The 27,282-nt window shown below is 43.0% G+C and overlaps 1 long non-coding RNA gene and 2 pseudogenes across 1 annotated transcript in view; all 3 read right to left on the reverse strand.

Annotated features, from left to right (window-relative positions):
* Window positions 1-944, reverse strand: part of LOC145716030 (mitochondrial inner membrane protease subunit 1 pseudogene) — an 11,934-nt pseudogene extending 10,990 nt beyond the window's left edge.
* An 8,197-nt stretch (window positions 945-9,141) lies between these two features.
* On the reverse strand, window positions 9,142-11,154 carry LOC145716079 (putative elongation factor 1-alpha-like 3 pseudogene; annotated as a pseudogene).
* A 5,788-nt stretch (window positions 11,155-16,942) lies between these two features.
* LOC145716081 (uncharacterized) overlaps window positions 16,943-27,282 on the reverse strand; it is a 67,388-nt gene continuing 57,048 nt past the window's right edge. The window contains exons 2-3 of the long non-coding RNA XR_014138407.1: window positions 22,521-22,685; window positions 16,943-17,040 (exon numbers count right to left, since the gene is read on the reverse strand). This is a non-coding gene — a long non-coding RNA (uncharacterized LOC145716081). The remainder of the gene's footprint in view (window positions 17,041-22,520; window positions 22,686-27,282) is intronic.

The raw sequence follows: 27,282 nt of genomic DNA on the forward strand, positions 1-27,282 counted from the left end.
GAACCATGAGAGACGATTGACTCTGAAAAACAGGCTGGGGGTTCTAGAGGGGAGGGGGGTGGGAGGATGGGTTGGCCTGGTGGTGGGTATTGAGGAGGGCACGTTCTGCATGGAGCACTGGGTGTTATGCACAAACAATGAATCATGGAACACTTCATCTAGAACTAATGATGTAATGTATGGGGATTAACATAAGAATAAAAAAAAAGAAAAAAAAAAAAAGAGCACGTTATATACTTGGGGGGGAATGTCCAGCAGGAGAGGAGAGGGAAAACATGTGAACTCAATTCGCGATGCTGTCTCTCTCAAATATCGTGGATAACGGACATTGGAGTGACCCCTGTCCAGCCTCCTGTCCTCACCGATGACCTCACCTCATACTTCAGTGAGAAAAGGGAGGTTAATGTACTCTCTTTCCTGCATTGGTGCTTACAAACTTACCCTCTTCAGCATCTGCTTCACTCCCTTTGCTCCAGCTTCCAAACAAGGTGGTCCCTTTCCATCAATCTTGTTCTACCTTTGTTGTCCACCTGCATTAAAAAGTGTTTTTTAAATTGTGGCAAAATACACATAACATAAAATTTACCATCTTTAACATTTTAAGTGGTACAGCTCAGTAGTGTTAAGTACATTCACATTATTGCACAATCCATCTCCAGAACCCTTTTCATCTTGCTAAACTGAAACTCTATTCTCATTAAAGGATAACTCCCCATTTCCTGAAAGAACAGCCAAACTTAACTTTCCTGATCTCTTACCTCTTCTTCACCCACTACAGCCAAGATTCCCTCATCTACTCTCCCATTCTCTGCATCTGCTGGCAGACTGTTTCTCCGTAACATTTCACTCTGCTCCCCGCTGATAATGCCCTGCCCTCCTGGCTTCACTCCTGTGGGCTGAGCGTTCCTGCTGGTTTCCATGCTAAATGTTGCTACATGTTCCATTGCTAAACACTGTGTACATGCTGCTATTTTCTGGGTTCTGTCTGCCCTTGGCTTTGATCTCATTCTGCAGGAATCTCCATCTCCCACAACCTCAGTCACCCACCCCCATGACTTCAAGTTGAAGTTTCCCATGCCTGTATAAATCTCCAACCCAGGCCTCTTGCCTGAGCTTTAGGCTTAGCAAGATTTATTTAATGACTACACTGTGCTGGACACTCTGATGGACTTAAGGTTTCAGAGATGGTCAAGAGAGACCCAGACAAGCCAGGTCGCTGCAAAAGAAAGTCTGCATCTTATAATGGTATGGTACTTTTTACTTCTAATCATATTCTAAAGCCATTTGTTCTTCTCTTGGTTTCTAGGATTCCACAGTATCTTTTTAAATCCATATTCATAACTGCTCAGCATCCCAAGCTGGTTCTTGGGCACCCTCCTCTCCCCCAGGGACACGGTCTCCCTTCCACCCGGTCTTGGGGCTGTAGCCACACTGTATGGGGGTGACTCTAGCTACAGCTCTGACTTCTCCTTGGAGCTCCAGACATGAACACCCTTTGGCCAACTTGTCACCTCCACTTGGATGCAATAGTGGAGATTTCACATGGTCCAATGGAAACTCCCATTTTCTCCTCTCAGATCTGCTTTTTCAGTAAACACTGTCACCGTCCACCCATTGCACATGCTATACATTCAGTGTGTTCTTTGATTCCACTTTGTCTCTCGTTCCCCACATTTAACCCACCTCCCGTCCTTCTTACCTCCCCACACAAACGTACCCCAATTCCATCTACTTCTTTTCGTCTCCACTGGCAATACCCTAGTCCACCCGAATGTCTCCCACAAGGACTACTATAATCACTTTCTGACTGTTCTTGGCTTTATTCCTGTCCACCTTCCACAAAGCAGCCAGGGATCACCTAAAAATATACACCTGGACATATCACTTGCCTCCCTAAAACCAGGCAGTGACTTATATAGGTGGCTTCCTATGGCCTTTAAAATAAAATTCAGGGGCGCCTGGGTGGCTCAGTCGTTAAGGGTCTGCCTTCAGCTCAGGTCATGGTCCGGGGGTCCTGGGATCGAGCCCCGCATTGGGCTCTCTGCTCAGCAGGAAGCCTGCTTCTCTCTCTCCCACTCCCCCTGCTTGTGTTCCCTCTCTCGCTGTGTCTCTCTCTGTCAAATAAATAAATAAAATCTTTAAAATAAAATTCAAACACATTGTCCCATGTCTGGGTCACACAGCCTTCGAATTCTATTTGGGTTGACCTCGTCAACCTCATCTCCTAGCTCATCTCCTTGCTGCTATTCTCTAGGCACAGCGGCCTACTTTCCATTTCTTGAGCTGGCTAAGCTTTTCTGTCTTAAGGATTTTGTAACCCCTGTATCCTTTGCCTGGAAGGTCCTTCCTCCAATTACAGAGTCACCGTTTCCCTTGTCATTCAGATTGTGCTCGGAGAGGTCTTTCATAGCCATGCAATTTAAAGATTTTTATTTATTTATTTATTTGAGAGAGAGAGTGAGAGAGAGAGAGAGCACAAGAGGGGGGAACGGGAGAGGGAGAAGCAGACTTCCTGCCAAGCAGGGAGCCCGATGCGGGACTCGATCCAGGGACTCCAGGATCATGACCTGAGCCGAAGGCAGTCGCTTAACCAACTGAGCCACCCAGGCGCCCATAGCCATGCAATTTAAAATAGCCATTGGATGCTCTCTCTCACATCAGCCTGTTTTCATATTTGCACAGCGCTTGACAATATCTTCCATTTTTCTTGTTTATCTGTTCACTTCTCTGGTTATTGTCTATATGTCTCTGCTAGAAAGCTCTGTGAGAACAGACACCTTGTCTCTTTGGTTCATTGCTGTATTCATAGAACTTAGGACAGTATCTGGCAATTAAAAGATGCTTTAGAAATGTTTGAATAAATGAATAAAATGTCTCTAGGGCCCAAATTTTCTAATTCAATCTCTGAACAACTGCCAGAGTGAACTCTCTAAAATATTTATCTCACCAAGCTACTCCTTCCTTAAAACACTCCAGAGGCTGTACATTACCAAGAGAATATAATCCAAATTGCTTAGCACAGCCCAGAGACCCTCCATGATCCAGTCTCTGTGTGTCTCTCCTATTTCATTTTTCACTGGATCCTCCTAGCGACCTACAAGATGCCTAATGACTAGCATGTCCAAGACGCCATGCTGTTTCAAGCCTGTGGGTCTTTGATCCATGTCTTCATTGTGTTTGCACCACCCTTTCTCCCCTTTACTCTTCCCACTCCAATCCCCTTATTTACTCAGTTTTTAAGATGCAGCTCAAATCAGAAAGCCGTTCTGATCCCCCGTCATCCCAAACTCCAACCTTATCTCCATGAATTACACTTGCTTCCATGACAGCTGCTATAACTCATTACCGCTCCTATTTGCTTTCATGTCTCTCTCCTCGCTTGAACTATAAACTCCACGAAGGCAGGCACAGTGTTATATATATCATATCATATGGTGTTATCTATCATCTTATTCCCAGATGTGACTGGTGGCTGGCCTTCACACAAATGTTGGCTGAATGACTCACTGAAGAGTATAGATCAATGCATTTTGTCATAAAAATGCAAGGAACCTGAGCATGCCTGACACCATTTGCATTGGGGTTGACAGATGCTGCTCTTTATACTGTGCTTACTGTGGCTTGGGACCCACTGAATAACTCAGATTAATGTAGATTAATGTTTCCAAAAGCTTAAGAAAAATGTGCCCTGGGAGAACACAGTCAATTTATCACCTAAAACCAATTCTTCGATCTTCACAGGGGAAATGAATGAGCCTGACAAGAATCTGAAATACTTAAGGAAAAGTTGATTAAAGAAGACTTCATGAATGATTAACTATAAAATTTAATATCTGTGGGAGAGAGTTTTACTGACATTTAAATAAATGCCAACAAAACAAACTGCAATGAAGATTTGCTATAGCAAATCAAGCCTCATCAAGGTATTCGTTCTGAATCACAATGATACAAATATAGTATGTGCAACTCTGAAATAAATGCTCATGTTAGCTGTGATTCATTGATTGAAACTTGCAGTTGGAGTGCTTTTGCTTTTACCATGATAATTGCATGTCCTGCATGCTTCATTTCCCTGGGCTCCCAGTTTTTCAGTTCTATTGCTTTCTGATTTCCAGTTATGTCTGCTTTCACTGACACCTTTTCAGAAAGTCTATGGTGACCTTCGCATGAACATATCCAATGGCCCCAGCTTACTTGAGTCTTTGGAGTATGTAATTCATCAATTCAATGAATACGTATTTATCATCCACTCTGTGTTAGCATTAGACACTACTTTGGCGAAAAAAGAAAAGCAAAACCTAAGCCAAACCAGAAACAACAACAACAAAACAACAGACTTGTTTCCTGACTTCAAATACCTCATATTTGGTTGGAAAATAGACATTAAATAAACATTTAATTACATTGTGATGTGTGCTATCAAAGAGGAGCACATGATGTTCTGAGAAACATGGAACCCAGTGTACACTGGGAATCAAGGCAGCCTCTCTGAGGAGGAGACCTTACAGGGGGAGCCAGGAGAAGAAAATCCAAAGGGAGAGAGAAAAATGATGATTTAGAAGGTATGTCTGATTGGACAATGCATGAAGATCATGGGTTCAGTTTGGCAGGTCATTCCCCCCAGGCGGCAGATGAAGAGAACCATCAGATACCACAAAGACACCGAACACTCATGGTGATAAACATGGATCAAAGAGAAAGCATCTGTGGAGCCATATTTTATGGAAGATAAGAGAGGGACTAGCTTGCGATACTGTCTTCATTTTGAGGTGGCTCCGAAAAAAAGAAGAGAGAGAGAACCAAATTATGTGAGCATACAGATAAGGAACGTAAACTTCACTATGTAGATGCTCCAGCAGAGGAAAGAGAAAGAAGTTGGCTCCCCATCAAGGCACCGATTCTGCTACATTCCACCCAGCACATCGGAGAGTATGTGGGAAGTTGGTTTTCTCTCTGACGTAGAACAGATATTCCCATCATCCTTGATGGTCTATAAACTCAGGGTGCATCCAGGCCCTCAGCAATGGGAAAGATGAAATCATTGGCTGAGAAGTGTTTTATGTGTCTAGGACGGCAAACAATAAGCATAAAAGAGAAACCAATAGTTTTCGCAGAAATGAAACTTCCTTTGTGTGGTTAGCACATGTGATTAAAACAAGAACTGCAGAGCATGCTCATCACCCTGTTTGGGCTTTTCTGGATCTGAGGCACTTTCATTCCTTATACAGAAATAGGGAAAAGGACTTTTTCTTTCTCCCTCTTTAAAGATTAAAAAATAATTTCTTAAAGAGAGTAGTTCTCAACCTTGTCTACACATCAAAATTACCTGGGGCACTCCGAAAACTCTAGGTGCCTTGGGACCACTGCAGAGGCTCCTTCTTCAGTGGGGCTGGGTTGGGTTTTTGAATCAGTAGTTTCAAAGTCTTTCCAAGTGATTCCGATGTGTTGCCAAGTTTGAGAACCACTTTAGTTAACTCACCTCTGGTCTTTTTCCTTTTATTTATTTATTTATTTCAGAGAGAGGGAGATAGAGACAGAGACAGAGAGAGAAAGAGAGAGAGAGAACATGGGGGGGGATGCAGAGGGAAAGAGAGAGAGAGAATCTCAAGCAGACTTCCCACTAAGCATGGAGCCCATGAGGGGCCCGTCCCAGGACGCTGAGCTGAAATCAAGAGTTGGCTGATCAACCAACTGAATCACCCAGGCACCCCTCTTTTTTCCTTTTAAAGTAATCCCTTTTCAGGCGTCTGGGTGGCTCAGTCAGTTGGGTGTCTGCCTTCGGCTCAGGTCATGATCCCAGGGTCCTGGGATCAAGCCCCATGTTGGGCTCCCTGCTCAGGGAGCCTGTTTCCCCCTCTCCCTCTGTGCTCTCCCTGCTTGTGCTCTATCTCTCTCTGTCAAATAAATAAATAAAATCTTTAAAAAAATAAAATAAAATAATCTCTTTTCTGAAAATTAAATGAACAATGAAAAAAATAATTCTGTGATCCTATTTCTTAAAATAAAAGGAGGTGCATCCACTAGAACATCTGTGACCTTCTTGCACTGCCCTCATCCACAAGTGTGTTGTCAGTGGTGGTGAGTGGCTGGACCGCAGGCCCCGACAGGCAGCCTGGCTTTGGCTGAAGGACTCAGCAGAGTGTCCCAGATATTCTCACTTGCTACCACTTCCACATGACTCCACGTGTCTACAACACAGTCCCAGATCTAAGTCTTCTCTCCGTTTGACAGACCACATGTTCTGACGAGGCTTTCTGAAAATATGACCGCTGGAACCATCTTCGCCTCCCCCACCGGCCATGACGGCTCTGTTTCCTCTAGCAGATGCCAATAAAGACACACAACACTTCCTCTGAAACCCTCAGCGCCAGAAGTGTTTTGGAATTCAGAACATCTCAGACTTTGGAAAGGCATGTTCTACATTCCATATTTTAGGGGCCCTTCCTTGGTGAGGTTGGAGGAACACCCTGTAACCAAGCATTCTCATGTTTGCACAGGAAATACCTGACACCTCCCAGGAGGAGGTGGGCTGAAGAAAGACCATGAGGAGACTCACATCTGTGCAGGTCAGGCTTTGCCACTAAATGACACTGCTAGAAACTATATGAATAAAACCTTTTTGAGTCCTGAGCTCTTTGGATTGGAGGCTGCAGATAAAGGAATGGAAGACTGGGGGGGTGGGGTGGGTAGCAGCATTATTTAAAACTTGGGCACAGGGGCGCCTGGGTGGCTCAGTCGTTAAGCATCTGCCTTCGGCTCAGGTCATGATCCCAGGGTCCTGGGATCGAGCCCCGCATCGGGCTCCCTGCTCTGCGGGAAGCCTGCTTCTCTCTCTCCCACTCCCCCTGCTGTGTTCCCTCTCTCGCTGTGTCTCTCTCTGTCAAATAAATAAATAAAATCTTTAAAAAAAATAAAAATAAAAAAATAAAACTTGGGCACAACTGATCTTGCCCTGACTTGACTATTTTTCTCATTGCTCGTAGCAGAGACATACTCACATGAAGGTACATGGATTTCCACTGTCAGTTGCATTCTGAGTGTTAACACTTTCCATTTGGTCAGAAATGGAAACCCCAGAGAACCCTAGATTTTTGGGGGTAGGCGGGGAGTAAAGCAAAAATAGATGAAACAAGAAGACAGTTAGCTGTTACCATTGAACCCTGGTGACTCAAGCTCAGAACCTAACAAGCTGACTGAAACCTCAGGGGCCACATTTTGCCTGTGGTCATCCTAGTAACTGTCCCTTCTTTGCCACCAGGTACCCTTCCACTCGGGTGGTAAGTCAGATTATTTTCATAGTTGTACTGGCCAAATTTCTGCGGTATTGGCCTTCTTCCTGTCTGTCAGGACACGAGGCCAGGGGTTCCTGGGGGAAGGCTGAGCATGTTGTAGAGACTGAACTGTTACACGTCGTGTGTGTGGTCTCTGTTCTCACAAGGTGGCGAGGCCCGAGAGAACTTTGAGTAATGTGCTTTTATTTCCTATTATATATTGGCTACTCTTTGAGAGATTTTTTCCCGTGTATTCCTCAGAACATGTGGTAGCGTTGGTGGGTGTTTAAAAAAAAATCCTATTGTTTTCTTAATAGTTGACAGAATTCCTTTTGGGAATAAATGGTCTTCAAATAAAGAAAGCTCCTTGGAGCACTTGAGTATGGAAAAAATAGGTCTACAGTAGGATTGAGAAGTCTGGGCAGAACAAATGGAGGGTAGAATTACTTTGTGTTCAAAAAATAGTTGGTGGTGGTGGGAGGGAGGGAACAGAAAGGAGAGAGATCGTCTGAGCAACACGGGAAATCAGCCAAAAGACTTCATAGAACAGGGTGACTATTACTCAATCCTGATTGCTTCCTGGTCAGCAAGTCAACCCTATCTGTTTCTTAATTTCTCTGAACTTTCTGCAAAACCTGCTACACAAAGTCTTTGTGTGAAAATTTGTTGTTTGTGTGTAATACTAAGGAAGGTACCTCAAGAACCCAGGTGGCAAAAAAGAAAAAGTTGCAAAAGATGCCAAGTGGAGAAGAAAAAGTCAGTGGAATCAAGAGGTGGTCATGAGAACACAGGCCCCCCAGGGATACACGGAAATCTTGGAGAGGCACCCTGCTCTCAACACGAAGTCTGTTGGAGACCACAAGCAGTCTTGCCTAGATTTTAAGAGACAGGATGACTTTGGGATGTCATCTAGATTAAGTAGTAAATGCTGGACAAAAGTTATAGAGGACATTAAACTATGATCCATGCTAGACTGACTTCACAGAACACTACAGTCACGTGCATGATGGTGAGAGTCCTAGAAAGGGAATTTGAAGTTCTGGGTTTGAATTCTCTCTGTTTTTTTTTTTTTTTTTTCAACTTCCAGTAGCTTTCCCCCTCTAGAATCTAGATACAATGAACCCTAGCAGGATAGTCTCCAATATGATTTAACTTTCCCACTATGGGATCTTTTTTGAAAATTTATTTATTTTTAATTTTTTCCCACTTTAGGTTCTTTGGACTACTTCAGTATTTGTAGATGTGAGAATTTATGTTCCAATAAGTGGGAAGCTAAAATTTGAGATTATACCAACCTATGTACTCCATATTGTTGTAGCTACATACAATTTTATATGGAACACGTGGACTTTAGTACTGTAGAATTTGGCCTTCTTATAACAAGCTTATCTGTAAACAAAGATAATCTTTGCTTCTCTGTCCTAACCTGTAAAGTGTTGCCACCACAGACCTTTTCACCATGTCCTTAAAAAACAGATGATTCTTCCTTTCAGACAATTGGGAAAAAAAAACAATTTCCACCCCCCAAAAAAATGTTAACCCAGAATTATCAAATTTTGAAGTTTCAGAAGATGGAACAACAGAAATAGATTATGGACAAGTCTTATTTAAGGCTTCTTCCTAAGTAGTACTATAGGGATTTATAGTGTTGACCAAAAGAAGATACAGTTTTCTCATTAAACTTTGCTTCCATGGGACTCAAAATTCTGTGACAGATTTTTGATGAAGTTGTTTCCATTAAAAAGTACTGATTTTAAAAACTAGTAAGTTAAAACTGCCACACACACACACACACGCACCCCCCAAATGGTCCATAAAACACTTTCCTTACCTTCTGATGGCTTTACAAGGCACTATCAGGAACCACTCTTTTATTATTAAACTTAAATGGTCAGTTCTGGGATGTTCTTCCATGACCGATTACCACTGAGGTGGTGGTATTAGGGATAATACCCGTTTAGCCTTCTGAACTTCAGACTTGGTGACCTTGCCAGCTCCAGCTGCCTTCTTGTCCACTGCTTTAATGACACCCACAGCAACCATCTGTGTTATGCCACGAAGAGCAAAATGATGCAGAGGATAGTCAGAGAAGCTCTCAACATGCATGGGCTTGCCAGGAACCATATCAACAATGGCAGCAACACCAGATTTCAAGAACTTGGGGCCATCTTCCAGCTTCTTCCCAGAATGACAATTAGTCTTCTCTTTCAGCTCAACAAACCTGCAAGCAACAGGAGAGATCATGGGACAATCCAGCAAGGTGCATAGCCAGCAGTGATTTGGCCTGGACGGTTGGAGATGATCACCTGAGCTGTGAAGCCAGCTGCTTCCAATGGTGGGTCTTTTTGCTTTCACCAGCTGCAGTGCCATGACAAATCTTGGACAGACATGTTCTTTTTTTTTTTTTGGACAGACATGTTCTTGACATTAAGGCCCACATTGTCTCCAGGAAGAGTTTCATTCAAAGAGCATTTCAACAGAGTTTGCTCTAGTTGTAATGTTGATTAGAACAGAGGGGGCCATCAGGCGTGGTTTGAGAACACCAGACTCTACAGGGACAGTACCAATACCATGAATTTGTAGATGTCCTGGAGGGGCAGATAGATGCGAGGGCTTGTCAGTTGGACAAGTTGGTGGCAGGATGCAATCTACAACTTCAAGAAGTATGGCTTCAGCGGCATTGCCATCTTTATGGGTGGTTTTCTAGCCCTTGAATCAAAGCATGTCTGCACTTGGCTCCGGCATGTGGTGGCCATTCCATACAGAAATGGACACAAATGCTGCTGTGTCAGTGTTGTAGCCAATTTCTTAGTGCAGGTGCTGACTTCCTTCATGATTTCCTTGTCCCTCTTCTGGCTGGAGGGTGGCTCTGTGGGATCTACTTTGTTACCACCAACAATGAGTCGTTTCACACCCAGTGTGTAAGCCAGAAGGGCACGCTCCCAGGTCTGCCCATTCTTGGAGATGTCTGTTTCAGCAACACCAGCAGCAACAATCAAGAAGCACAGTCGGTGGGAGATGTGCCTGTAATCATGTTTTGGTAAAGTCTATGTCCCAGTGCATCAGTGATGGTTGCGTACTACTTGCTGGTCTGGAATTTCTACAGGGATATATCAATGGTGATAACCATGTTCATGTTCAGCTTTCAGTGTATCCAAGACCCAGGCATACTGAAAGGAGCCCTTTCCCACCTCAGCAGCTTCCGGCTCAAATTTTTCTGTGGTTCTCTTGTCGATCCCAGCACATTTGTAGATCAGGTGGTGGTGGACTTGCCCTAATCCATGTGTCCAGGGACAATGATATTAATATGAATCTTCTCCTTTCCCATTTTGGCTTAGATTTAAGGGTGGTTTTCACGTTATCTGTGTCCTAGTGGCAAATCCATTGTGAAAAAGTGGGTTTGAATTCTGTGGCATTAAATAATCATGGAACTTTGGGAAGACACTCATTACTCTGAGCTGTAGGTTTCTTATCCGTCAGGAGAGAGAAGAAATGAATTATTGGTTCTATAACCTGTAAAATGGCTTAGATGGTAAATGGGATGCCCTAGGAAGGAGTGCAGAGTTTGGAATCAGATATCCACATAAGATGTACCTGGGTTTGCACCTTGCCTCTGCCACTCACTGGGTGTGTGAAACTCAGTTAGCTACTTATGTTCCTAAGTCTCAGTTTCTGCATTGATGCAATAGTCTTAACACTGCCTATGCCTCAGATGACTTTGAGAGGGTTAAATATTTTAGTCTAGGTAGATATGTTTGATAAATATTAGACGTGTCTCTTTCAGATTTAAGTTATATTTCTTTGCATAATTTTCTTCTCCATAATCCTGCAAGAAAGAAATTTCTGCTTCTGTCTTATAGAACAGTCCAGCTTCACACAAACTCACCTCTGTTGAGCAGAAAAATAAATAACATGAAGTAACATTAATTCAAGTTTGTATTTTATCAATTATTTGGAATATAACAGCAATATTCAAATCCATATACTGCTATGGGTACTGTCTATAATGTACTCAGTATTAATCAAGAAAGCCCTATTTAGGGAATGGTATCCAGAGAGGGGGTATATTTTGCCTACAGATTGTTTCATTATTATATAGTTTCTACATCTAATATAGAGATAATGCTTTTTCAACATCAGTTTTAAATATCAAGTCAGTTTATTTTAATAATCCTGGAAAATACAGTAGTGGTGGACATCTTGCTCCCATTTTGTTTTTGTACCATGGAGTAATTGGACGTTGTAGCTGTCAGCAACTTCATTCCTGTCCCTACTAAGCCAGGGGCAGCTCCACTTAGATTTATAGTAAAAGGTGGCCCACAAAGAGAGAAGGTATGAAGTCCTCAATTCTCCTATGAAAATGGGAAGTCCTATTCTTTGTCCGGATAATATTCCAACATTTCTCACTAAATAGCCAGCCATCATCAGGTCGCCTTGGGTAGAACGTCATCTCATTAAGGACTGATTCTCCAGTCTCACTGGAGAACATCAAGAGTGAAGGGACAGGTCTTTCTGCCCCCTTTCTGTTCCTATTTCTTGGGTCCTTGGGCCTTCAGATTTAGTGAAGTTTGACGATAACCCCGGTCCATTTCAATTCAACATCCTGAAGACTTATTCAACTCTGTGTAATCTGTATTTCTCAGTTTACCCCATTCATGCTGATCTGGGGATCATCAGCTCACATGGTTGTTATAGTTTTCACAGGGCCTGGGTATCTCAGAGGGGCGTGAGAAGAGAGCTGAGGCTAGAACAAAGGTAGCACTACTATTTAAGGAAAGAAGAAAAGGGCTGACAATGAGGACCAAGAGACAAAGGTCAGGGAGGCTAGAGGAGAACCGAAGAGAGTGGTGTTACCTTGGCGGAGGGGAGGAAAGATGCTCCTGTTTCTCAGGAGGGCTCAGGGGATTGACACACATGCACCTATTGTGACGTCAATCAACACTGATGTGTGAGTTTTGTCCAGCAGTCCTCAGCTGTAGGAGAATGACACTCTCACCTTGGGGTGAAGCCGAGGAAGAGGAAGATGGGCTGAATGGTCTAAGGATGAGGGTCTGCAAAAATGGTGAAATGGAAGAATAAGGAGGAGGGGAAAGAAGCTGTTGAAGAAGTAGATTCATGTGTTGATTAAATTTTAGATGAGGTGGGGCGCATGGGTGGCTCAGTCTGTTAAGCGTCGGACTCTTGATTTTGGCTCAGGTCATGATCTCAGGGTCGTGAGATCCAGCCCCACGGTGGGCTCCATGCTGAGCATGGAGTCTGCTTAAGATTCTCTCTCTCGTTCCTGCCTTCTGCCCCACAACTCCCACCCCCACTCATGCACGTGTGCTCTTTCTCTCTCTCTCAAAAAAAATTTTTTTTAGATGAGGTGATACTGTGATATGAAGTGGGCAGCCAGAATCTTGGTTAACATAACTGGGACTCAAAAGTTGCATAGTTGGAACGAATGGTCAAATCTAGCAGAGTGAAAAGTCTAACAGAAATGTACATGCGTTCCTCTGCTTCTCCAAGGAATCAGCAGAGGGCTGAGTGAAACAGAGACAAGGACCGCTCCGCCCTCTCTTCCCCCTAAAGTGACAAAAAATCTTTAGATAACATTTTTCTTTTTTTAAGAGTGGATTTTGAAAGAGCAATAAACTAAATCAACACTTTTCTATCTGGACATAGGAACCACATGAAGGTCAATTGGCAGTCCCTTACGCGTGAAAAATTACCTTTCAGATTTTGTAGCTGACTTCAAATTCACTGATATAATATTATTAATAATACAGATAACATTCTGACTATTTATTATATAGTTATAGATGTTTTATATATACAATAGATAGATGAGTCTTGGTCCACAGACTCAGTTAATCCAGAAAAACAATTTTTGTAACTCAACTCTATGCTCAATCCTCCTACTGTCAGGCTAAGAGTAACAAGCTCAGGTAATTTTTGGTTTCACCCTCTTTCTGGGGGAGCAGAGACAAAGGCCCTAGAAGGATTTACATGTGCCTTGGCCAGTAAATTGGGGGAGCGGGAAACCTCCTGGGCCTCAGCCACCTGCTCATGTTGGCTTACCCTGCGACAGCATTTGGCCTGCATCATGGCCCTTTAGGGTGGGGGCCTCGCACAGATGTGTGACTGCATCACTTAAACGCAGGGAAACTTTAAGTGATGGATCAGCGGGGGTATTGCTGCCTCCCCAGGGCACTGCCTAGAAAGAAGGGCATGTGGCTCCTGGACCTGTCACTCTCTCTGCTCTCATTGCCTCCTCCCTCAGCCCACAGAATAGCCTATTCTAGGCAGGGAGTGGAAGAAATGATGTCCCTTTGATCCCTGCTTCTCCCACACATGTTGTCTTCATGTCATCTCCAAAACTCTAGGTTCCAACCCCCCACCCCCAGATGCAGAGACAAAAAGTGCCCATTGGTTATTTCTGCTTTCTGACCAGCTGCATCCCTTCCCTGAGGCAACGAGCTCAGGGTTGCCCACAGGCTTGGAAAAGGGGAAATAGCTGGAGAAAGATGTGCGAAAGTGACCATATCACCACATTAAATTCTATATTCTTGCAGCAGCAAAATAAAACAAACAAACAAACAAAAACCCAAACTGGATAGGGTCTTAGCTATTTGCATGAAAGCGTCCTTCCAAATTGAAGAATCTATAATTCTGCTGCTGATAGGCGAGGCCAGAAAGGACAGGAGAAGCCGTGGGTAGTGGTTGAGGAAGAGAGCAGCAGGGGGTCAGACCCTGAGAGAAAGCGCTCTAGATGTGAGAGTCCTTGGCAAGAATCTTAAGAAATATTAGTCACCCAAACCAAAAACTTCTCTGACACCTCAGTGTGGACTCTGTCTCCTCTCTGGAAACCTCTAGCCATGACAGGGAGGCCCAGCCATTCTTCAATTCCAATTTCTCCTTGGACTGTGGCTTGACAGGACGTCTCTCTCCGTCCTCGGTGACCCTCAAGGTCCTGCCCTGGGGTCAGGACTGTGATGCAACATGGTGGCCTCGGAAATTTGATGGAAGCCCATTATCGATGAACATTTATTGATGCAGGTTGCTCAGGGCCCCACAATAAGGTCTCACATGTCATAAGCCTCCGGGGGCTTACAGCCACACTGTGGAGATGTGGTGTGTGCATCATCCCAGCACAGGGTGTCCCAAATGCCCTCTGTGTCATTGCGCCAGGAGTTTGGAGAAGGGGAAGAGTGTGAAACAGAACTCGGCTGCGAGTCAAAAAGGCACGCACATGTGACACTTGCATCACAACTCCGTTGTGGAGCCCCATCTAAAAATAGTGCCCGCTCCATCTGCAGAAGCTCTGACCTGAGCGGCTATGCCGGAGTTCAAGAAAGATGGTTATTCTTACACCATTAGCAGCAACGAGAAGAAAGTCTCAACTGCAACAGCATCCACAATTAAGACGAATAATATCCGTCTCTCAGGAATGTGCTTTGAAGGTTAAATGGACCATATAGGTGAGACTACGTAGAGGAAAGAATGGCGAGTGCCATTCAGACATTTACTGATATTGTTCATTATCATCGTATATTCGAGAGGTGTAGCAGGTGCATCTGTACTTTGGTCTGACTACTAAATCCAGAGGGAGGTCCTTCTCTCCAAACTGATCACCCTGGTGTTTAAATCAGATTCTGGAATACCAAGGCAACCATTTCTAAATCGCTATTTAAGATGAATGCCCTATCTTCTGAGATTTTACATTTTAGCAATTGATTCAATCAGAGAAGTACTTTGATGTTGTAAATACCTACACATCAGCTCATCTAGTTTTAAATTAATCAAAATATTTAGGCATCTTCACAGAAATTTCTCATATTCATAAAACAAGGCAATGGTTATTTACTTCCTGGTATTATAATATGTTTTGGGGAAATCTCTATGTGACTTACATAAAAGGAATAAATGCTGGTTTTGTGGAACTCCATTGTCGGAATAATGAATGCTTTAAAAAATACACTGATTCAAAGCCTGCCCAACTCTCTCCCTCAGGCTGTGGAAAGTGTGCCCTAGTGAATCTTAGAAGGGAAGAAACTTCCCTTGCCCACTTCCTGTACATTCTTTGGAGCTGGGCTTCTAGCCAGTGCGAGCAGAAAATGACTAAGCTGTTAAAAGGTTAACAGCCAGCATGGTGTTCTCAGCATCTCTCAAAGACACTTAGAAAACTAGTCCCAGGGAACTGGGTAGAAGCCAGAGAACTCCCCAGAGAGTGCACTTGAACTTATTATTCCACATGATTACATATTCAAATTGGCTTGAATTCCCCAGGCACCCAGGGGGATGTCAGGGGAGGTGAAAAAGCAGTGGGCCAGGTAGGGGTAGAGCCCAAGGAGGAAGCTGGTCTGGCATTAAAAATGTGCTATAGATATTTCCCTGTGGTGAAAAAGCCCCACAATCATGAACATTTAGACAACCAGGAAAGAGCCATGTTTCTAAAAAATGAGGTTGAATTTCCAAGTGACATATGATCATCTTTTCCAATACGTTCAGAATTCTGTCTTACATTAGCAAGGATTTCTTTTTCTTGAATCCTTCAGAAATGGCTTTTCAAGAGTCTCCTACTACAGCCAGAAATGTTAACACATACCTACCCTGCCCTCTAGACTAAAAAAGTCCAGGGATTATGAGCAAACGTGTGTGACATTTGGGTTAATTGGAGACGGTGTTGGGGGGACCTGTATAACCTTTGGTTGTCTTCACTAATGTGGTCTGAGATTCAGGGTTGTGCTGGAAAGTGTGGGCAGAGGCAGGGGAATTTGGAAAACACAGAAAATTGTTTATTAGCCTTGTATGTTAGTGACCTTTCAATGGCAAAAGAGAAAAAGAACTTTGCAAAATCGTATGTTTCAAACGACAGAAATAGAATAAATAGAATATGCACATATAGATAATAAAGAATAGAATCTGTTTAAAATACCTTGTAGGGTTGAAAATCTCTATCAAGTTTGCTATTTCACTCAGGGATAGATCCTCCCTAGACAAGGGGGGATTAGTCACAGGAGAAGGGAATTGAATTAGGAGGAGGTGGGATAAAATAGGGATAACATTGAGCAGAGAGTTGGACGTGAGGCATTTAGACTCAGCACAGTGCTCTCTGTGTGTAGGAATGACAACAGACCACACAGGTGATGCACTGTGCGGTAGACAGCATCGGGAGAACCCAATATGAGGGTGAGGGTGATGAGATTCGACAATAGACAATTTCAGGCAAGCAGCATTCAAAGGTCTAACCAGCACTGCCCTATAGAAATAGGGAATTTCACATTTTCTAGTAGCTATATTTCAAGAAGTAAAAAGAAATAGGTCAAACAAATCCTAATGATATATTTTACTGAACCCAGTCCATCTGAAATACTATCCTAGCAACACATGGCACTAGCTAAACTTAAGTGCTCAGCAGCTGTGTGTGACAACGAACCACCCAGAAATAAGTCAGGCTTTTGGCACCAGGGAAGTCTATCAGACCCGAGGAAGACGAGCCTCATAATGACAGATGGAAACGGTTATGTTAGCTGGTAATTCACAGAAGAGCACACATACCTTAGGAAATTCATTAAAAAATGTCCACCTCCTCTGTAATAAAAGCTATAAAAATTAGAATATCTGTGAGATACTATTTCTTACCTGTTAAAATTGACAAAGGTTTAAAAAGTTGCAGTTGTTTGTAGGTGGCAATGTAAACCGACGTAAACTGATGTATACTCTTTTTGAGAACAGCTTTACATTTCAGGTCCAGACCTGTGAATTTTTTTTTTCAACTTCTAAGACTCTACAACAAAAAATAATAAAAACAATCACTTACTGAGTGTTCCTTATATCACAGATAAGATGCCCGGCACTTCATGTATTTTATGTCTTTTAATTCCCACAACAACCTTATGATGGAGTTACTATTATCCAGTTTGAACCCTATAAAAATAAACCAAAGTATGGAAAAAATTTACATATCAATATGTTCTTATAGGGTTGTTAAAAGAAGAAAAAACAGAAGCCCTTTTACCCATTGCCACCCTTCCCCAACACCTGAGGCTAAACCTAAATGTCTCAAAATCAAGGAATGGGTATGTAAGTGAAACTACTCAAAGGAATTGATCTATTCACCCACGTATTCTTAAAGAATATGTAATGGCATAGAAAAATACATGTCTTAGTCTGCTATTGCTCAATAAGGCTGCATAACAAACAGGCACTAAATCTGGGTTATGAGCAACAACTCGCATTTATTTCTCATGCAGATGTCTGCAGGGAAGCTAGGGTGGGGCTCTGCTTTTGGCTTCAGAAAAACTGGCTTTGGTTTCAGGCTCATGTATGAGACACTGTATTCATTTTGGAGCCGAAGGCTGAGGGGGAAGCTACCCGGGGGAAGCTCTTCTCATGGCCGACTCCTGGAGTGGAAGAGAGCAAAAGCACAGGAGTATATACACGGCACATTTTAAGCATCTGCTTGCTTCATGGCTGCTAAATTTTCCTTGGCCAAAGTAAGTCATAGGGCCAAGCCTAAAGTCAAGGGGTGGGAAAGTACCCCATGCCTGCCATGAGAGTGTGGCAAGAATGTGTATACGTCATTCTACTACGAGGGAATAAAGACCTGGCACCAATCATTCGATCTACCACAATCTGGTCTCCATCACCGTTATTCACATCCTTCCCACATACACTCATTCCCATCCTAACGTCCCCCAAATCTCATTCTATGATGCCATCGGGCTAGAAAGATAGAATTGCTGTTATTTACGTCAACTCCAGATGTGATTCCTCTTGGTCTGGAGACATTTCAACCAAAAAGACAAGTTATCTGTCCCCTCCCACACGCAACATGTAAAAATGGAACAGGAACAAGATGACCACAATGAACACCCCCATTCCAATAGGGGAAGAGTGAGAAGCCTATAGCAGTCATGAGTTTATAGCAATTGTGAAGTCCTGGTAGGCAAATGTTGCCAGGGTCCTCTACCTTGGGGGCAGGGAATGTTCTTGGATTAGACCCCATTACTGGTCCCTGGGAATTGCTCTCCAGACCCGTCTGACTTCTCCGCAGGCTCTTGTTTCTACTCTTCAGGAGGTCCTTCTTTGCCAAAATTCCCTCCCTGGCCATGTCTGAAGATGGCATTGGAGCATATACCCGGTCCAGGGGTTGGGCAGCCTTCTCGGCCTGCTTTCTGCCTAAAGGAAGTTGGGGGAGGGGGTGGAATCCAGAGGTATCTGTGTATCTCAAAGAGTCACAATCACTTTTAATTCTAACTGAGAGAATTCTTCTCAATGCAGTGTAATTTTTCCTCCCTGTAAATCCTAGGCTTTCTGGGCTGTGTCTGTTCACTCTCAGTTCTATTTGTAAACCAGCCATGTTTTGCCTGAACCCATCTCTTATATCTCATTGTACCTTTTAAAATTAGCAGTGAGCCACTTACCCTGTCCACACTGTGCCTTGAAACTTGCTTGCTCATTGTCCCAGCTTTATCTCATCCATTGTCTGTCAGTTTACTGCAGGTAACAGTTTAAAAAAATGTGTCACTACTATAGAACATGGATCAACATTTTTCCAGGCTCCGGTAACAATTTCCTTGTTGCCTTCTCCCCAGTCCCAAAGCCCATTGCACATATTTTGGGATTTGTTATGGCGGCACCCCAGTTCTACTAATACTTTCTGTCCTTTTCAGCGATGGCCACAATAATGCCACGTAACAACCAACCACAAACTCTGAGAGGCATGCAGCAATAAACATCAGTTTCTCACTCCTGTGGACTGGCTGGGGCCTGGCTCAGCTTGAAGCAGAGCATCTGCTGCCTCAGCTCCTGGCCTTGGGCGGGGAGTCTGTTCCACTCGTGGTCCTTCTCCGGCACTTCTCATCCTGGACAACCGCATTTCAAGAGAACGCGTCCAACCACGACAGCACATTCCAAGCCTCTGCTTGCGTCATGATGTGTTCATCATGTCTTTATTCTGAATTTTCGGTGCTTTGACAGCTTTGGGTCTTGTTGACCCTGGAGGGACTGCTATTCCAACTAGCTGATTCCTAGAGATAGCAAACAATAGCCTTCAGAGCACCTTTCATATGCAAACCAATTCAGAGGCCTTAACCCCTACTATCTCTTTTATCAAGCTCTTAGGCCAGTATCCCCTTGGCCTAATCGCCCCAGGGCCAGGGACCAGACGACTAAGGGACAGTCCCAATGCCACAGAGCCCATTGAAATTATTCAAACTCGCCAATCCTGCATATCCTTCCTTGCTCACTCCTTCCCACAGAAACCACAGCAGAGCTCTTGTTCACATTTTCCCGTCAGGCCTTTCGCCTCCTGACTGAGCCGGGGCATCCCTGTGTGGCCAGTGGTATGACATGCCCCCTTCTCTTGAGATCCGTGACTAGAACAAACTTTCTTTCCAATTATGGTTATTTCCTTACCTGTGGGCCTTGCCATCCCTAAATAATAAAACCTATACTGACCACGAATATCCTTTTGATCAACTCAAGTCACTTGGCCAAGCTCAAAGTCAAGGCGTGGGTAAGTACTCTCTGTCTCCCAGCTTGGCAAGAGCAATGCATATTTCTATTAGAATGGGGTGAAGGATTGGACACTTTTCACCAGAGTGGCAAAGGTGCGGATGTGTAATTCCATTAGAGGGGAGTGAGGAATCGTGACCAATAATTCAATCTGCCTCGCCGTGCATATATATATGTATGTAAACTTAGATAAAAAATTGAGATATGCAACATGATTTCAGAAAAATAAAACAGAAACTATGCAGAGAAAGAAGTTTTGAAAGAAAAACATTAAAATGTTAATAGGGTATATCTTTGGGTGCTAGGGCTGTGAATTCTTCCTCTGTTTTACAAATTGTCTCTCATGAGAATACATTCACTTTAAAATTAAAAATGTACTATATTAACTAGAAGCTTCTAACGGAGTTTTCTAAGTATTAAACTAAAATTGCTTGAATATCTTCTGCTTAAGATGGCAGAAGGGGGATTGCCATTGATTCCTGTACAGGAGGACAGAAACACTCCAGAGCACGAACTCAAGCAGCGTCTGACATGGGCTGTCCTCTTTTTCTTGCCTATCTAAGGTGCAGGGCGCAGATCCCTAGCAGTGGTATCACCAGGGCCCCTCTTAGAAATATATACTTCCAGCCTTCACCCCAGACCTACTGGATCAGATCTGCGTTTCAAGAGGGTTCTCCAGATGCTTTGCAAGCACGTGAAACTTTGAGATGCACCAACCTATTTCACACTGTTTATTACAACCTCATTTAATGTCAACAGATTTTTACTTCATGATTCAAAATGGTTGCTGGAAATTATTATTATAAAATGAAAAACATGCAGGTAGTGGGATAGAAAGGCTAACAGATTGGCTGGCCCAAAGACCAAGTACCGATACTTTTCACACCATAAAATGAATTATTCAATCTGTACTATTTACTGTTTGCCAGTCTGATGTGGGCCCCTGTTCCAGGCAGAATAGCATCTCCTCCCCATACTGTAACACAGCTGTAATTCTGAGAGGTGTTAGTAAGATGTTACTAGGTGGCCCATTGGATTTGTTTCCTACAGCTACTGTAGGAAATTACCACAAACTTGGTGCCTTATTGCAACACAAATTTTCTCTTACAGTTCTGGTGAAAAGTCTGAAATGGGCCCATCTGGGCTAAAATCAAGGTGTTGGCAGGGCTGTGCTCCCCTGGGGATTCTGGGGGAGACTCCGTTTCCTTCCTGTTTCCAGCTTCTATGGCTGCTCGCATTGCTTTGCCTCCTTCATCTTCAAGGCCGGGACGGCCAGTAGAGTTTCTCATACTGCATCGATCTTAAAAAAACTTTTCTTTGGGGGTGCCTGGGTGGCTCAGTCAGTTAAGCGTCTGCCTTCGACTCAGGTCATGATCCCAGGGTCCTGGGATCGAGCCCAGCTTTGGGCTCCCCGCTCCACGGGAAGCCTGCTTCTCCCTCTCCATCTACCTCTCCCACTGCTTGTGCTCTCTCTCTGTCAAATGAATAAATAAAATATTTAAAAAATTTTTTTCTTTGAATTCGGGTATAGTTGACATATGATGTTACATTAATTTCAGGCAAGCGCCATAGTGATTCAACTTCTCTCTGTGTTAGGCTGTGCTCCCCACGGTGTAGCTACCACCTGTCACCATACAACACTAGTACGATGTCGTCGCCTATATTCCCTATGCTGTGCCTTTTATTCCTATGGTTTACTCATTCCATAGCTGGAAGCTGGTACCCTCCATTCCCCTTCACCCATTTTGACCATCCCCCACCAGCCCTCCTGCCCTCTGGCAACCACCGGTTTGTTCTCTGTATTTATAGGTCTGGTTCCGCTTTTTGTTTATTCATTTGTTTTTCAAATTCCACATAGAAGTGAAATCATATGGTATTTGTCTTTGTCAGTCTGACTTAATTCACTTTGCATTACATCCTCTAGGTCCAGCCGTGTTGTCACAAGTAGCATGATCTCATCCTGTTTTATGATCGAGGGACATTCCACTGTGTGTGTAGCTAGATAGACAGATTGATCGATCAATCTCCATCTTCTTTATTCATTCATCTACCAATGGATACTTAACGTTGCTTCTGCTTGGCTACTGTAAATAATACTGCAACAAACATAGAGGTGCATATATCCTTTCAATTTAATGTTTTTGTTTTCTTTGGGTAAATGCCCAGAAGTGGAATTATTGGATTACATGGTATTTCTGTTTTTAATTTTTAAAAAAGTTTCAGTTATTTTATTTTTTTGAGAGAGAGAGCGTGAGCACGGAGGAGGAGGGGGCGGCGTGGGGGAGAGTCTCAACACACTCCCCACTGAACGTGGAGCCCAATGCAGGGCTCAACCTCACAACCCTGAGATCACAGCCTGAACTGAAGTCAAGAGTCGGCCTAATTGACTGAACCACCCAGGTGCCCCTCTGTTTTTAATTTTTTGAGAACCTGCTTTCCAGCGGCTACACCAATTTACATTCCCACCAACAGAGCACGAGGGTTCATGCTGTATCACTCTTAAAACGACTCTTTTCTGCCTCCCAATTCCACTTTTTTTAAAAAGGACCTTTTTGATTACATCGGTCCTCCCTAAATCATCCAGGTTAACCTCGGTATTTTGAGCTCGGTAGAGTAGCAACCTTAATTGCATCTGCTCCCTTCATTCCCTTTGCCGTGTAAATTTCCACAGATTAGGACATGGACATCTTTCGGAGCCTGTTATTCTGCCTCCCATACCCATGAAATAGAGGTTTGGTGGTCACATACATCTGCCACTAGTATTTCCTTCTTGGAGCTCTGCAGTGTCCATCAGCATCGCAAAGGCCAGGAGGATGCTTGAAGTAAGGAAGCCTTCTTAACACGCACATGTCGTGAAGCTGAGCCGGGGAAATCCAGAGAAATCCAGGGAAAATGAAAGAACTGGTTTCTGCCCTAAAGGAGTCGAAGAAAGCTTTTTACTTTTTAATCATCTATTGCAAATTAATCCCGAATTCATTAGTGCTGAGGGAATGCAGGGCAGAAGAGTGAGTGAGAACATCTGTAGAAACCAGAAAGCCTAATTACCAGGCTTCTATTCCATTATGAGGCCCCCGCGGAGTCCCGTGGTGGTTGTGGGAGGCTGTGCCTATTTCCATTTTTATCAGTGATATATTGTGGCATTATGAATAATCTAAAAAATCTGTCCAGGTCACTTTCTTAATCTCTATGACTCTGTTTCTTATATGTAAAATTGCATTAACAGTATCCCTTTCATCTGATATCACTGGGGGTTTTAATTAATGTTATTAAAATGCTCTTTGGCATCTATATGCAGAAGGAGTTATTAAATTTCAGTGACAAATATTATGACGGTAGTGAGGACAACTCGCCAATATTTCATCATATGTGCAACTTTTTTCATTCATGTACTGCATAAATCGCCGGTGGCTACCTACAGTGTTATCCCTATAGCCAGAACAGCCAGCTTCTTTTGTCCTTTAGATATCTTATGTTGAAAACGGAGAAATATGAACTAGAGAAAAATTCCCAGAAGGCATTTGTTTTGTGTGGTGAGCATAATGATGGCCTACAATAAAAAAGCTTGAAAGGTCTCACTTGTTCCAAGATTATTCATGCAGCAATTACGCTATTGATGACAATCTGTTTTTATGATAATATATTATAAGCTATTCTGAACCCTCTCCACAAAGCATAGTATAATGCCTGCAATCTTCCTCAGGACCTCTCTCACTAAGAAATACCCATTCACTTCCTGGATTGGAAAAAGCTAAGGAATATAGGGATTTTTAAAAAAGAGATAAAGAACAAATCACTTGGAATCTACAATGAACTAGAACTTGTCATTTTAAAGTGAAGAATTATGACAGAGAGGAGTTGCTGGGTACTCTGACTTAGAGTCCAGATTATCTTATTTATCTTAATACAAATATGTCCGAGTGAGCCTTGAAATTGTGTATATGACCCAAAGGGAGGAGTCCTATTTATTTTACAGTTTACCAAGAGCAAAAGGGGTTTACCAAGAGCAAAAGGGGTTTCCCAACTCTGACCTTGAATTTGCTTTTGAGTCGCTATAAGTTTTCAAGCAACTATTCATATGTCAAGTGAGTATTACTTAGGTTCTTAAGGTTCTTGTTGTTGTAGGATACATAACACATTAATTTCACTTTAGAAATAGTTACTGTGATTGTTTTACCTGGGTAAGTATACATGAGAAGAAAGCAGAAATACATGTTAAAAGAAGACATACTTCCTGATCTTAAAGAGATTAAACCTTACTCTTGTTTCACTCAAGTTTTGTTACAACTTTAAACTGAAGTTCTATCCACATGGACGGAGTAAAAATGCCTCACTGAAACATGCACTTAATGTTGTCACCTGCAGTCACAGTTTCCAAAATTTACTAGTTATCATATGAAAGGTGTTTTTAGTCCTCAAGAGCAGGATTGTTTCCCCTTACTTGTTTTCCCTATACTTCATTTTGCTTTGAAGATACAATTTGGGTAAATAATTTGAAGACAGGTAAATAAATGTTTGGCTGAAGCAGCTGAGAACAAACAAGTTGAGTAATATCCTGGTCTTCTGTGTAAGCTGAGTAACAAAAATACTGGATTATGTAAAATAAAACTTAAAAACAGGTGTAGAAGTCAAGCTCGAGGAATATGGATAGAGAAAAGAAAACGAAACCAAGTGTGAGCTCACACTTAAGACGCACCCGACTTGTGTAACACACACAAGTGCTCGTTCGGGCTAATCGGTAGACACACTCAGGTGAGGTGGGTCACACACATTTGGTTCTATACTTTTTAGCAGCCCATGAAATGGGGGAAAAGGATCTCTGATGAGAATCTCCTGAAGATAAAGAGAAGGTAGTTACTCATCTGGTGTCCTGACTATTCCTGACGATGAGGCGAGAGGAGAGCGTCAAACTCCGTCTCCGTCTGTCTGTCTGTCTGTCATTCTGAATGGAAGGAGTATGGGCTGAGTCTGGACAGTTGAATTCTCTGAAGTTAGGTGCGCCTCTTTATTCTCTGAACTGGGCTGTTCAAAGAACAGGACTTTAAAATCTACTTATCTCTGTTATTTTCAGAAAGGAGGAGAGCAGTGGAAGTGACCGTCTGAAAACATCAGCTGCTACAACATCATTTTATTTTTCGCTCTTTAAACGCGACCCTGGGACTTGAAAACGGAATCCAGCGTGTTTTGTCAGCGATGCTACAGCCAGTCACGGTCGGCTAGCACAGCAGAAGACGGAAAGTCACCAACAAAGGGAATTCTCAGTGAGAGAAAAGAGCTAAGGGAAGGCCCTCCCATGCTCATTGAGGCCTCTCAATACAAGGTGAATTGGGCCAGATGCCCTTCAAAGTCCATTCCAGGACCGCAAGTTTAAGTCAGGTAGTGATTTCTCCTCTAAACCTCCTATGTACAAGCGTGTAATTATTCTCTACCTGTCTATAGAGAAACCAAATTGCTCACAGCCTCAATTCCATTGATAGAAGGGGTGGGGAACTGAACAAATCAAGCAAACAACAAATCAACTACATTTAAATTCTGAGTAATTACCCCCAAAGACTAAGTTCTAAACCAGAAGAAAATAAGATACCTTAAAGTGGCAAAATTAAATTTGTTTTCCTTTCTTTCTTTTTGAGAGAGAGAACGAAAGAGAGAGCAAGGGGGAGAGGGGCAGAGGGAGAGAGAGAGAATCTTAAGCAGGCTCCATGCCCAGCACAGAGCGCAATGAGGGCCTGGATCTCACGACCCTGAGATCGTGACCTGAGCCGATAGCCGGAGTTGGACGCTTAACTGACTGAGCCACCCAGATTTGTTTATTTCTTACAACGGAATGTGAATCTGTAATTATCTCAAAATAAAAAGTTAAATTTAAAAAAGCATAAAGAAAAAAAACAACAAAGATTCTATATTCAACCAGTGTTCCATACACACTTCCTAGTCCCTAGAACCTGGCACATAAAACGCACTTAATTTTCTTGAATGAATGAATAAGACATGAATTTGAAACAAGGGAATGATTCATAAATTGATATTTATTTAAGATTCGTAAGTCTTAAGACGTCCAGGAGAGGTAGAGACTTTTCCTCTTGTATTTTCCACAAATGTTTTAAAGTCTCTTGCCCTCTCTGCCATAATATTGGCTCATTCTTCTAAGTTTGTGGATGGACCATGGAAGGATTGTTAGAATGTGCTTGAGACCACAAATCGCTCACAGAAGCCAACTGAAAGATTTTCACTTTTCCAAAGAAATTTTATTCAATCTTGTCCTTCCTTACTCTTTGGGGATCCTAGTTTCGTGAATTTCTTCCTGCTTTGACATACTCGGGATCTGGGTCTTAGCTGGAGCGCAGAGCAGCCCTGTGATCCCACTCCAAGTGGCAATCTCGTGTGCTCGTTCCTACTCTATGTAATCTAGCACCTGGTGAGGTTTTGGGAAATGAGTATTTTGGGGGCATGCAGGGTTATACTTTTGACCTGTTTGCTGATGGAATTACCCGTGAGGCCTCTGTCAGTTTATCCCTCCCTCTAAGCAGGGAAACAGTCTTGGTTGCCAAGGAGACAATCATCCGCTAGGCTACAGAGAGAAACCAGGTCCCTGAGAACTCATCCTGGCGAACAGGGGTGTTTCCATCCCTACGACTCTGAGGCCAGGGCAGTCCACTTTGCAAGTCATGCAAGAGATGATTGGATTAATGATCAATTTATGCTTCTGAGGGAATCGGTATAAAACGATATTCGATATAGTCGCTGTGACAAGAACGAGGGGCCTGCTGTCAATTTGTCAGACAACTGATGCAGCAGCTCCCTCTAGTGACCAGAGCCTGTGCTACCGAATGAAGCGAAAGGGCCTCTTGCAAATTCCAGAAATTAAAGCTCAAAACAAAAACAAGAAGTCTTCTCTTTTTTAGATCGGTCCCACACTAGCAGCATCTGATGTTCATAAACACATCTGTAAGATTTACAAAATAAGCTAGGCTTCATAGGCACCAAGGGGTGACCTGGGTTATGGTTGGTAAAGAGCAAACCAGGTGCAAAACTCTAAGAGATGCCTGTTTGCCTTTGAAACTTCTCGTCAGCACTGCTTTATCCCCTGTGGGGTAAAACCTCCCAGTTCTCCCCAGTGGGTGCAGCCCATCACAGGCATGTTAAGAATTCAGGGCATTTGCCCTCTTTGAGATCTGTGATCTGGTATCAGGCTCATATTTCTCTGTGAAATTAAGTCAATGGATTCCCTTTCCCAAAGGAAATACATTCTAAGCCCTGTTCTTTAAATGTAGAATTAAAGGCCATTAAATTTTAAGCATCAGGGAGAGGTTAACATTGGGTAGGGCAATAAGCCAGCCCAGCTCAGCCCAGCTCAGCTCATGTCTTAGAATCTTTGTCTCTGGGGGCACCTGGGTAGCTGGGTCGTTGACCAGACTCTTGGTTTCGGCTCACGTCATGATCTCAGGACCATGGGAGATTGTCATTGTATTAGGTACGTTGATTAAAGTAGAAACTCTTTTCTACTTTTTTTTTT

Source organism: Leptonychotes weddellii, chromosome 11, assembly GCF_054177405.1.
Source record: "Leptonychotes weddellii isolate Sample4059 chromosome 11, ASM5417740v2, whole genome shotgun sequence".
NCBI lineage: Eukaryota > Metazoa > Chordata > Mammalia > Carnivora > Phocidae > Leptonychotes > Leptonychotes weddellii.